Below are 12460 nucleotides of genomic sequence, written 5' to 3'. Positions count from 1 at the left end.
TGGTGGGAATATAAAATATGGTACAGACTTTATGGGAAATGGTATGGAGATTCATATTGAAAAATAAGAACCGAAATTCTTTATGATCCAGCAACACACCTCTTAGGTTTTTATCTGGAGAATAGGAAAATAGTAGGAAAGTTATTTGCACCTATTGTGATCATAGTAACAAAAGACAAACAGGGAATCAACCTACACGCATGTCAAGAGATGACTGGTTAAAGATTCTTGATGTGGCTGGGCAACTAACTGAATGACTGCTCAAAGCAATGTGTGAGTGAAAAGAAAATCAAAAGAAACAAAAAGACAAAGGTCACTTCAGAAATTAAAGGTATATAACTAATCAGATAGTAACAACACAGGCAAAACGCTCAAAATTCCATTAAAATGACAGAATCATGTGGAAAGGCAGGGAATAGGAAAAGGGAAGTACATTTCCTTTAAGAGGTAAGTACTATATTGATGATAATAGTATGAAATGAGGAATATTAATAATGTATCACTTTGCCCTTGACAAATAAAAATGAAAATATGCCCTTCTGCAGTAGTCAAAATACTTGCTGTAGTTAATCACAATCATACATATTCAAATTATGTTTTATATTTTTATAAGTCACCATTGTACATCTTTACATCCATTTTAAATTTGAAGTCTTTTAAAAATAGCGCAACATTTATGGAGATGAAAATAAGATATTGTCATTATCATACTTTTGAAAGTCCTTTCTGAAATTTGAATCATAAAAAATGACAATTAGCATTTTATCTGAATACACAATTATTTATGTGTTACTAGGTAGACAAGTGCAGATTTGATAAGTTAATGAAGTACGATTTTTAGGTACTGCAACCACATTTAAAATGAATAAAATTGAAGTGTACCAATATTTTTTAAAAGTTTAGGAGTTTCAGTTGTATATTCTGACCTTTTTCTACCTGCAGCTATTCAAATCTACAAGCTAATCAATAGTTTCCTCTAGGTCAAAATTAGTGTTTTCTCTTCCTCTCTTCCTCACCCCACTTCTCTTTCTCTCTCTCCCCACCCCTCACTTGCTCTATCTTTTACTAGTTTCTCAGGGCATCTGCTCAAATGATGAGGAAGGACTTGGAAAGAGAGACTCAATGACTTACAGCAAGCCTTGGAACCCTGCAAGTACATGATCATGGGTTAAACTCCTCTGAGCACAATCCTGACAGTTCTGTTTCCATCTGTCAGCTTTGCTTATAATCCCAGAACCACCAGGAGACAGGAGCCCCTCCCAATATCACTGTATCACTGTCATCCAGTTGTTCATCAATTTACTCAAGCGGGCGCCAGTTATATCTCCATTCGTCCTTAGGTTTTAGCAGCCCCTCCTTACTCATCTTTCCCAAGGATTGGAGGCTCTTTCAGGGTCAGGGGAATAATTCCTGTTATATATAGATGCATAAATATGGTAGAAAAATAAAATTTAGTTGATTTAACTTTACAACAGAGATGGGGAATCTTTTTGTTCTCACAAGGACCATTTTTATATTTATAAAATAATGTACTGGGATAGGATCAGAGCAAGTGATTTTGGATGGCTTAAATGGCTTACGTGACTCCTGCAGGATAACTCTTCAGAAGCATTTTCGTGGTTATAACTATCTCCCCTCCTCTACATACTCTCCCTTTCTCCCAGCCTATACTTTCAAGTCTAACTATAAAGTGTGGTGATAAATACAAAAATACAGTAGCTAGGATTAAATTTGTGTTTCAGAGTTGTACCAAATGAAGTCTCAAAAATAAGGCTCTTAATAATGTCCTATGAACTGAGTTGCTGGGTTAAATGTGAAACTGCAAAATACATCAATGTTAGAGGAAAAAGTGAGAGTGAGAGCACTGATTCTGGTTCTTGACAAAAGTCCAAATGCCAAAATTTCTCTGCCTAATTCCTCCAAAATATATTTTGATAATATATTTTGAGAAGCTTCTCAAAAAGTCAACAATACATCAAATCCAGTGTAAGTTACTTTGACCTCCTTGTGAGTTTGATACCACATTAAATTATTACACTTTCTCCACAATTATGATTAGGAAATAAAATGATTTCATTTTAGAAAAATAGCAAATCCCAACTCACTTTCAATTACACAAGTTATGAATAATTCCAAACTCATGAATTTTGATGCCAGATGCTGACTAGCTATCTCATTCAACATTTCAATTTATATTATTTAACAATTTATTCCCTTAATTAGGGGAGTTATGCTTATCAATAGCAATTTGGCTTCTATAAAGTATTATACTTATTGAAAAATCAAGATGTATGTTGAAGTATTTCTTATTAGCTAACATATTTCATAATGCAAAGTCTCAGACATCGCAGATATATGGATACTGTTAATTTTTTCAAGATTAATATGGCTTCATCCTTTTAAATTCAATCAATACTCAATCTACTACAACTACTATTATGGATCTCATTAACAAAGTTAGTAAAAATCTTTCTCATTTTTATCTTAATTTTTGTTTCATATATTTTGCAGTAAGTGGAAATATGTATAATCACAGAAAAAAGAGAAAATATCTGAAATTACATAAAATAATGCACTAAGAATAGTCATCATTAGAGAATAAAATACACAATTTTCTTTATTTTCTTTTCCTATGTATTTTAATATTTTTAAAAATAATTGTTAAAATACCATTCTATATCTCATCAGATGAATATTCCACCATATTCTCATACATTTTATGCTTGAGGGAATACAAAGTGACATTACCATCTTCAAAACTGTTATGGTAATTTATTTTCTTTTTCTTTTTATTGAATCACCATGAGATATACAGCTACAAAGCTGTTTATGATCAGGTTTCAGTCATACAACGTTCCATCACCCGCCTTTCCACAAATGTACATTGCCCACCACCAATGTCTCTAATCCCCCCCACAGCCCCCTACATCCCCGGGTGGTCTCATCCAGCCAGCCTGTCTCTATGGCAGGCACATTCCTTCTTTCTCTCACTCTCTCCTTTTGGGCATTATGGTTTGCAATACAGCTATTGAGGGGCTATCAAGTTTGTTCTTTTGCCTACTTTCAGCACACAGTTCCTATCCAGAGTGAACATGTTCAAATATATTTGTCATAGTGATCCTTTCGCTATCCCAACTGCCTTCTCCCCCAGCACTTGAAGCAGGCTTCCAACTATGGACCAATCTTCCTGGCCCTTGTTTCTATAGTCCTTGGGTACAGGTTTCATGTTTTTTACATCCCACAAATGAGTGAAATCATTGGATACCGGCCCCTCTCCTTCTGACTCATTTCACTCCGCATGATACTCTCCATGTCCATCCATTTATAAGTGAATTTCACTGTAGGATATCATTGGTTTGTCTTTTTTTCTTTGCCACAGAGTTTGGGTTTATCTGGCAATAATTTCTAAACAATTCTAGACTACATTGCTCCCCTTGCCACTAGGAGCTTAGGTATATCAGTCACACCCATCAAAGTGCTCCTGAGTCACTTCCATTGCTTTGTTTATCTTTAACCACTTTTACCAGTTTATCAGCTCTTCCCCTAATCAAACTCCATTAATTTGTAAGGTCAGACCTTGCTAGGACAGTGAACTTGTAAGTTAATATTGCCTTTCTCCTCTCTTTATGTCTTTTGAATAGTTTACTTTAAAACAATGTCCTTTTGTATGGACAAAGAAAGACAGTTGTTAATATGCTTTGGTAACATGAGGTTTAATTAGCTTCAAATATTATTCACTCCCGGGCATCTGCTTTCTCAACTTTGGGGGTGCCCTTACTTCTAGCACCCCCAAAAAGCAGGGTCCCGACGAGGGATGGGACGGACCCAAGGCAAGCGGTGAGTTATGTGCTACCATGGCATTGAGATGGGCCTGGCCAAAGTGCCTAATGCTTAACTATATGTTAAGAGCTTGGTCATGCACATGTCATGTCATGATCCAAAAGCAACGACGAGCCTAGGACCCTGCTAGGGATAGGAAAGACTAATCTGGCCTGAGCACTCTAGTCTGAGATAGAGATGACCCCAGGAGAGCAATTCTATAAGCTTAATGCATCTCTTGCTGTGTCCATACAAAATGATTAATATTATGAATGCTTATATGTTAGTTGGACAAGGAGAGGAGAAATACACCCATGGGATTCCGCTCTTGGGTGGGCGTCCTGCAGAAAGAGAATCTGTCCTAGAAGAAGCATGCCCTGAGGGAAAGAACTTTACCCCTATTGTTGGTGACCACACCTATGTGTAAGCCCCAACCCCTCATTCTTAGGGATTTAACTAGGCTGTGAGAGTGGGCTGGGGGCCAGTCCCAGGGCAGATCTGGAGAAGCTAGATCGAGATCCAGATCCAGAGGAGAAGGAGAATGAAGTAGGATGCGGGAGGAAGAAGCAAGAGGAGAATCAGAGGAGAATGGAGATGGGAACGGAATAAACTGCAACTGAGACGAACCAGCCTGGCTCCGTTCCTTCCTTTGCCTGCCTCATCATCGCCATCAATCTCCCCGGGGTGGTGGAAGCGGCTGGAGACTACTGAACGCAGGAGGTGGGAGAGACAGCGCCGCTGCCCTGTGCCCTGTGCCCTCGGTGAGGTGCTCCCCGCCCCTTCCTTTTTTCTTGTGTTTTTACACATTTCACAACTTCATTTTTCTAACAGCTGCATAGTATTCCATTGTGCAACTATACCATGGTTTCTTTGACCAGTCATTAACCAGTTTCTTTAACCAGGCATTTGGGATACTGGTTACTTCTTCACAGATACTGGCTATTGAGAATAGTGCTGCAAAAAAACAGAGAAGTGTAGATGGCATTTTTGCTGTATGTTTTTAGGCCCCCAGGATATATTCCCTGAAGTGGTATTGCTGGGTCACATGGAAGCTTAATTTCTAGCTTTTTGAGGAATGCCCACTTTGTTTTCCAAATAGGCTGAACCTGTAGCCATTCCCACCAATAAAGGAGAGTCCCTTTCTCCCTGCATCTGTGCCAGCACTGTTTGCCCTTGTTCTTTTTGATGTGTGCCAGTCTCTGTGGTATGAGATGATATATATTATTGTTTTGCTTTGCATCTCCCTGGTGGTTAGAGATGTAGAGAACTTTTTCATGTGCCTTTTGACCATTTGTATTTCTTCTTTGAGGAAATTTCTGTTCATTTTTTTTCTCCTCTTTTATTTATTTATGTTTTTGCTTTTTGGGTCACACCCAGCGACTCACAGGGGTTACTCCTGGCTCTGCACTCAGGAATTACTCCTAGCGATACTCTGGGGACCATATGGGATGCTGGGAATCGAACCTGGGTCAGCCGCATGCAAGGCAAATGCCATATATGCTGTGCTATTGCTCCAGCCCCCTCTCCTCATTTTTTGATGGTGTTAGATGATTATTTTTTGTAAAGTTCTACTAATGCCTTATTTATCTTGGATATTAACTCCATATCTGATGGGCTGGAACACTATGCAGCCACCAGGAAAAATGAAGTCATAAAAAACACAGTTGTGTCTAGAAGTGAGATTTTCTTTATTTGCTAATATTTTAGGTATTTGAATGTTGTTATATAAATAAATATAATTTTTTTAAATATAATTATTTAAGATATAAATGTAATATTTTACATTAGGGACATTGGTGGTGGGAAATGTATGCTGGTGAAGGGACTGGTATTAGAACATTGTACAACTAAAACCCAATCATGAACAACATTGTAACTTTGCATCTCACAGTAAATTTAGTTAATTAATTAAATTAAATTAAAATGTAAATCTCTATCATAGAAAAAAATTGCATTTTCAAAGATTTGAACAGTAAGTTTAAATTACAGGATTGGCTTTTTTGCAAGAAAAACAATATATTTTGGATTAAAACTGATGCGTACAGATTGTTTCTGGATCATTGTTTTAACACACTGACCACAGAACAGTTTGTGTTTGTGGCAAAGAACCAGATATGAAATAAGCTAAAATAGAACTTGGCAGAATAAGGCAGTTTAGAAAGAAATGCATTCTTGTTGGAAGAGTTGTGACTCCAGAAAAAATAGCTGACTTGGGATCATTTATCTAATTAAAAAAAAAAAAAAACACCTCATTCTTTATCTTTTTTCTTTTTGCCAGCATACAACCAATGAACTGATCTTCTGACTAGTGGGGGTAAATTCTAAGACGGAACATCTGGATGGTTTAACTAAAGTATAAGATTGTTCATTATTCTTTTGAGACTTTTTACCATGAAATGCTGAGTGGAAAAAATACAAAAAAATAGATAAGATAGCTTTTCTATATAAGAGTGCAAGTTTGGTTACTTGTTTTTCAGTGGGTAATAATGCAGTTTTCAAATTTATAAACTGATCTTAATAATGCTACTGCATTTTCCTGGACTGAAATCATTTGCAATTAAAATCATTGTGTGAGTACTTTTAAGAACCCTCTAGCAATTAGGTATATTATTTAAGGATTGCAATTAATATGTGAAAAATAATTAAAACTCGGCACTGGGCATTATTCATCAAGTATCTTCATAGAAATCAGTATATTCATTGTAAATTTTCTCTGGATTACATAGCCCCAAAGTTCAAATTCTGAGATATTATTCTAGTAAATTTATACAAAGGAATATTTTATTGACTGTGTTACATATTGGAAAAGATCAGTAGCAACTTATGTTAAATTTTATATATATATTTATATAAATCACTTTAGTTAATATCTCAAAGAGATATCTCAAAGTAACCCTTGCATATCACTTGAAACACCCTTCCAAAAATATATGTACATCAGTAGGGTGTTTATCTTGCATGAAGCCCACCTGGATTTAATCCTGGTATCACATATGGTCCCCCGAGTGCCTCCAGGAATGATCACTGAGCAGAGCCAGAGTAAGCCCTGAACACTGTCAGTCATAAGCCCCAAACAAAAATAAAAAATAAAACAAAAATTAACATCTGAAGTTTAGATAATAGTACTGTATTGGTGTTAGTGCCTGTATTTTCAATTTTATTATTGCATTATTGTTACATAAAATCCAAACATTGAAAAGTTCACAAAATTAACTAAAAATTTCTTCGGTTCCTTTGCATCTATTAGCTGAAATTACTTTAAAATAAAAGTATAACTATAAACTCATTCAAAAATTAAACTTAAGTTTAAGTATTAAACCTATTTATTTTGGGGGGCATATCTGATGCGGCCTGTGGGTGACTTCTGATGTGGTTCTTGGTGCCAATTCCTGGCAGTGCTCAGGCATCTATTTGGTGCTTGATACCAAACCCATTGATCTTGCATACAAAGCATACACTGTACTTGAGTGATCTACCAGACCCGAAATAAAAAATGAAAAACTACTGAAAGTTTTTTATTTTATTTTTTTTATTTTTCTCTCTTGGATAAAAACCAGAGCTCTTGCTACTCTAAATGCAGTATAATTGTTGAGAAAATCTGGTACAATTTCCCAATACTAGACTGAATTTACATACAACTTCTCATATACTACACTTTTGTTTCCAGTATTATTTCTGTGATTCTTCATCAATATGATTTGCCACAAAATTAAGGTATAAGAAAATCTTAAAAGCTATAATATTTTATAGTTGATACATAATCTAGCTATGCTGGTACCTGGTACACAGATAACTCACAATGTCTGATGTTCCAAAACGTAAAACATAATTTTAAAGATTTATGGATGAAAAGTCAAGAATTTGTGTAGACAAAAGATAACTTGAATAAAGAGCATATGCAAAAAACTGTCATTTGGAGATTAAAAATATGCACTGCAGTATTAGAATAAGACACAATTTGTATAAATTTTGGATATATCAAATTAAAGTAATTCTATTCCCCTAGTTATAAAGTTGATCTTACTCTAAAGAACTCCCAGTCTCAGACGTGGGAAATAGTTGAATCTAGGAGAGCATGTGCTTATGCCTGATGTCCTGGTTTCACTTCTTGGAGTCACTAATTCCTCACTCCTCCCTCCACCCATTTCCTACTTAACAAATGAGCAAATGTTTCATTACTCACTATAATATTGATTGTCATTACTATAATCATTTAGAGTAACCTAAAATAACATGGTCAACTATCTCTTTGAGACAGATTAAAATGGGCCAAAATAGGAACCATGACCAGTGATATTGCATTATTTGGACAAAATTGGCTATGGTCAATATGAAATATTACAAATTATAAAATGTATATTTATTGCCATACAATTATGAATACACAGACATAAACTGTGGAATTTATTGTCCACAGTTGACTAGGACTTTGCAAAATAGTTCTGGTTTGCTATCACAAAATAAGATTGAAATGGTTACTTTAATTACTGTATCACTGTATCACTGTTGTCCAGTTGTTCATTGATTTGATTGAGCGGGAACCAGTAACATTTCCCTGTTGTGTGCTAATGTAGCCCAATAGCGTACTGGGGACTCATTCAGTGTCAGGGGAATGAGGACTGTCATTGTTACTGTTTTTGGTATATCGAGTACACCTTGGGTAGGTTGCCAGACTGATTCTCGATAGCTTGCCAGGCTCTCCTAGAGGAATGAAAGCTTTGGGGTCAGCCTCTAATCACCTTTACAGGTGTTCCCAGTCACGTGTATACATATATACATATATATATATATATATATACCCACACACATATATACATTTATACATATATATATATACATTTCCCTCTGTGATTTGTTGCCTATTGTATGATCCCATCAAATATGGTGTCATAATTATGAAAAATTAGTAGGGAGTGTCTTACAGTGTGTTATGTGGCTGCTTTTGTGGCTGCGTGGTCTAGGAATATGTTCAGTCATATGTGAGGCTCTACCCGAGTGTGTGGAAAGTGGCATGGAGCATGGTGGCAGGTGGGTTGTGGAGGTCTGCTGCCAAGGCTGGGTCCCCTGTGGGAGGGCTCTCATCCACCCACCTCTGGGGTGCCCCAAGTGAAAACAGCCTGCCTGTTTCCCCAAGTCTCCAGTGACCCAGGGGTCATGCCCATAAGCCACCAGATAATCTCCTCATCGGCACTGTCCAGAACTCACAGCTGCTTCTCCCAGAAGGGAGCATAAATTGAGACCCCACTGGTTATTTCAATACAAAATATCGTTCTACAGAATGTTTAACTTGAATAACATGAATGGCATGTTATCAGATGACCATATCGAGAATGAAACTACAGCAGGTAAAGCAAGCAAGTAAATAAAAGCTGTGCAAGTTATTCTCTGATTGTGCATGTCAAAATTGGAGCTCATTTTAAACTTTTTTTTTTTTTTTGCTTTTTGGGTCACACCCAGGGATGCACAGGGGTTACTCCTGGCTTTTGCACTCAGGAATCACTCCTGGCGGTGCTCAGGGTACCATATGGGATGCTGAGAATTGAGCCCAGGTCAGCCACGTGCAAGGCAAATGCCCTACCCGCTGTGCTATCACTCCAGCCCCCATTTTAAACTTTTTAATTTGACATTATTTTAGACAAAAACAGTTGAAAAGATAGTATTCCTAAAGTTTCTATTAAAACAAGGCTCCTCCTTATTTTAGTTATTCTAGTAAGTTAAAGCTTGGGGAATTTATGCTTTATAATCCATGCCATTGTTATTTTTTGTCACAGAGAGAGCAAAACTTGCTCAGTCTCTGCAAAAGAAAACTTAGTTAATATTAATGACACAAAACTTATGAAGTAAGCAATCGTATAACTTAACTGGGATGCAGTAATGGTCAAACTCATATCAACAAAATCTACATATAACTAGGTTTAAAATATTTCACTGAAAACATGCATTTGCTTTATTAGTGACAAATTTAAACTAGTTTAACATTAAAATTATTCTAAGAAATAGAATCAAACTTCAATAGTGTATTAGAGACTGTTTATAAAGTGTTTTTATTGAAACTAGGTAAGCACTAAACTATGCCCCCAAAATCGTATTTGGTATATTTTAATTAATATATTTTAGCCTATAATTTCCTAAAATATTATTGCTACTGTTATGAAGAATGTGTGTGTCAAATATGACCATATTATTTTGTTATTATGGCACTGCGATTCACAAAAGTTTTTCTAGCTGAATTTCAGACATACAATGTTTCGCTGCAAGCCCATCACAATGTCACCTTCCCTTTCCAGACTCCTAACTCCCAGCCCTTTTCCTCCACAGGGACATTCTTACATTTGGTTCTTGTATTTTGGATCTCATGTTCCAGAGCTGCTGTGGGTTGGATATACATCTCCTCCCGCCAATGCATTCCCTATCACTTCATAATGTTTCTGTCCTGTTAGTTCCCTTTTGATTTCTTACTTTCCACTTGATTTCTTTCTTCTACTTCCTTCCTCTACTTCCTTCAAGTGATCACATATTTTATAATTCAATAAAATTACCTGAGGTTTAAGATCATATCTTACAAATTATATAAATTACTGGAATCTTTTCTGGATTTACTGCATAAACAACGTTTTCTAGGGGGAAAGGAAGACTGTGAAATTGGGATATCTCATGATCTTTAAATATTGGTAAATCTATATCAATCAAAATACATTATTTAGTGTAGTAAAATAATCTCATATAAAATGTTCAAACAACATGGCAGTCTAGTCATTTATTTTATATTTTTTACTTTAGTTTTAGATCTTCAAGAATCTACTGTTATTCTCATACAAGAGCCTCATAAAGACCTTTTAGTTTCAACAATTCAAATTTTCCTCTTTATTTATAATACCACTATGGCATATTTCTTACTTTCTGTGATTTAATATCACACCATGTTAAATTAAAAAGCTGTTGAAAATTTTAGAAACATTAACATTCAAATGCCAACTTATACCTCTTCCTTCCCATAAAGGTCTACCTATATAATTCCAAAACTCATTATGTGTTCTTTGTTTTTGTGCTTGAGCTTGCACTTTTCAAGTCTATATGTTTTTCTCTCACTCTACTTGAGAGGTAATTTTTTTTTCTATATGATGGGATTTGTATTTCTGTAGCAATTCTAATTTTTCCCAAATTTTATGTTTTAGTTTTGGATGATATTGGAGTACACCCAAGTGTAACATAAGGAAATATTCATGCACATATGCATAAAGATTCCATGGCAGAACCTTCTACCCATTTAAATTAGCATGCAGAAACATTTTACTCAATAAATTCAATACAACAACATAATCAGGCAGAATGAATAGCATTTAAGGATTTCACAAAATCTGTCCCTCATAAATTTTGGAGTAAATTCTTGGCAGAATATGATATTCTTTCCAGTATAAACTAAACCAGTTGTTCTTCATAACTTGTGTATTTTACTGTTATAAAAAATCTAACAAATAACCCTTTAATTTAACTTGTAATTTCAAAGGATCAAAAACTTAAAAGAAATCTACCCTAAGATTTACTGATAAGGGTGATGTGCAAAACATCTGTACACATATTTACAGTATACAAATTTGTAAGTTTGAATATAAATATATGCCCATGAAATCCTTACACCACCAATGCCAAAAGCAAATTCATAACCTCCAAGTTTTCTCCTGCACACCTTATAGTTATTATTTTTGAATGTTATGCTTTCAACATAAGGTCTACTTAGCAAATTATTTGGTTCTCCATATACGTGGGTCACAGGATATCTATCTTCTGTGAACAAATATTTATTTTAATCTGCCAGGTTAATTTATGTATCCCAAATAGCAAGATTCTTTTTTCTCTCTTTGTTTAGGTTGAATAATGTTTATTTATATGCATAGAGAATGTTTTATTTATTCATCCATCAGGGGAAATTTTCCATTCATGCCTTGACTACTGAAAATAATGTTGCAAGGAACATGAAGTTCTGGTAGCACTTAAGCTAATTTAATTCTATTATTACATAGGCCTAGACATGGATCATATGGTAGTTGAAAGAATGAGTCACAAAAGGAAAAATATATTATAAGTCTTCCTCATTCAAATGATGCTGAGAGATTAAGGAGACTAAAGATACAAAGTCTGCATGTTTTTGCCATATAACGGCCTCTAGTGATAAATGCATGTGCACTGGAATGTGAGTTAATGAAGAAATGACAAAGTGATTAAAGTGTTTTTTATAGCTATCTAACAAAGTAACCAACAGACAGTACGTACAATCTAATACAAAAACTACAGACAATGTATTTGTAAACACTACCTACAATTTGAATAAGGCAAATCAAATTATCAATTGGCCAATTCTAATTTCAGCTCTATTTTTCTACTATTACTTGATGTCCAGACAGACTATGTCAGGACCAGCAATTCCAGACTCACATCACTGAGGCATTAGGGTCCAAGAGGCCACATTAACTGCTTCTCTTTAACCCCACCAAACCCTGATTCTAGATAGTTCTGAAGATTTCTGATTAAGTCAGGCATACTTTCTCAGTCAAGTGCTATGAGAAGTAGTAGTGCTTTGCCCAGTCAGATTGTGTTCCTATTTTGAATTCTGAGGACAACTGGAAAAAACAACTCCAGGGGA

Source organism: Sorex araneus, chromosome 6, assembly GCF_027595985.1.
Source record: "Sorex araneus isolate mSorAra2 chromosome 6, mSorAra2.pri, whole genome shotgun sequence".
NCBI lineage: Eukaryota > Metazoa > Chordata > Mammalia > Eulipotyphla > Soricidae > Sorex > Sorex araneus.
Note: the sequence above shows the minus strand (reverse complement) of the source record.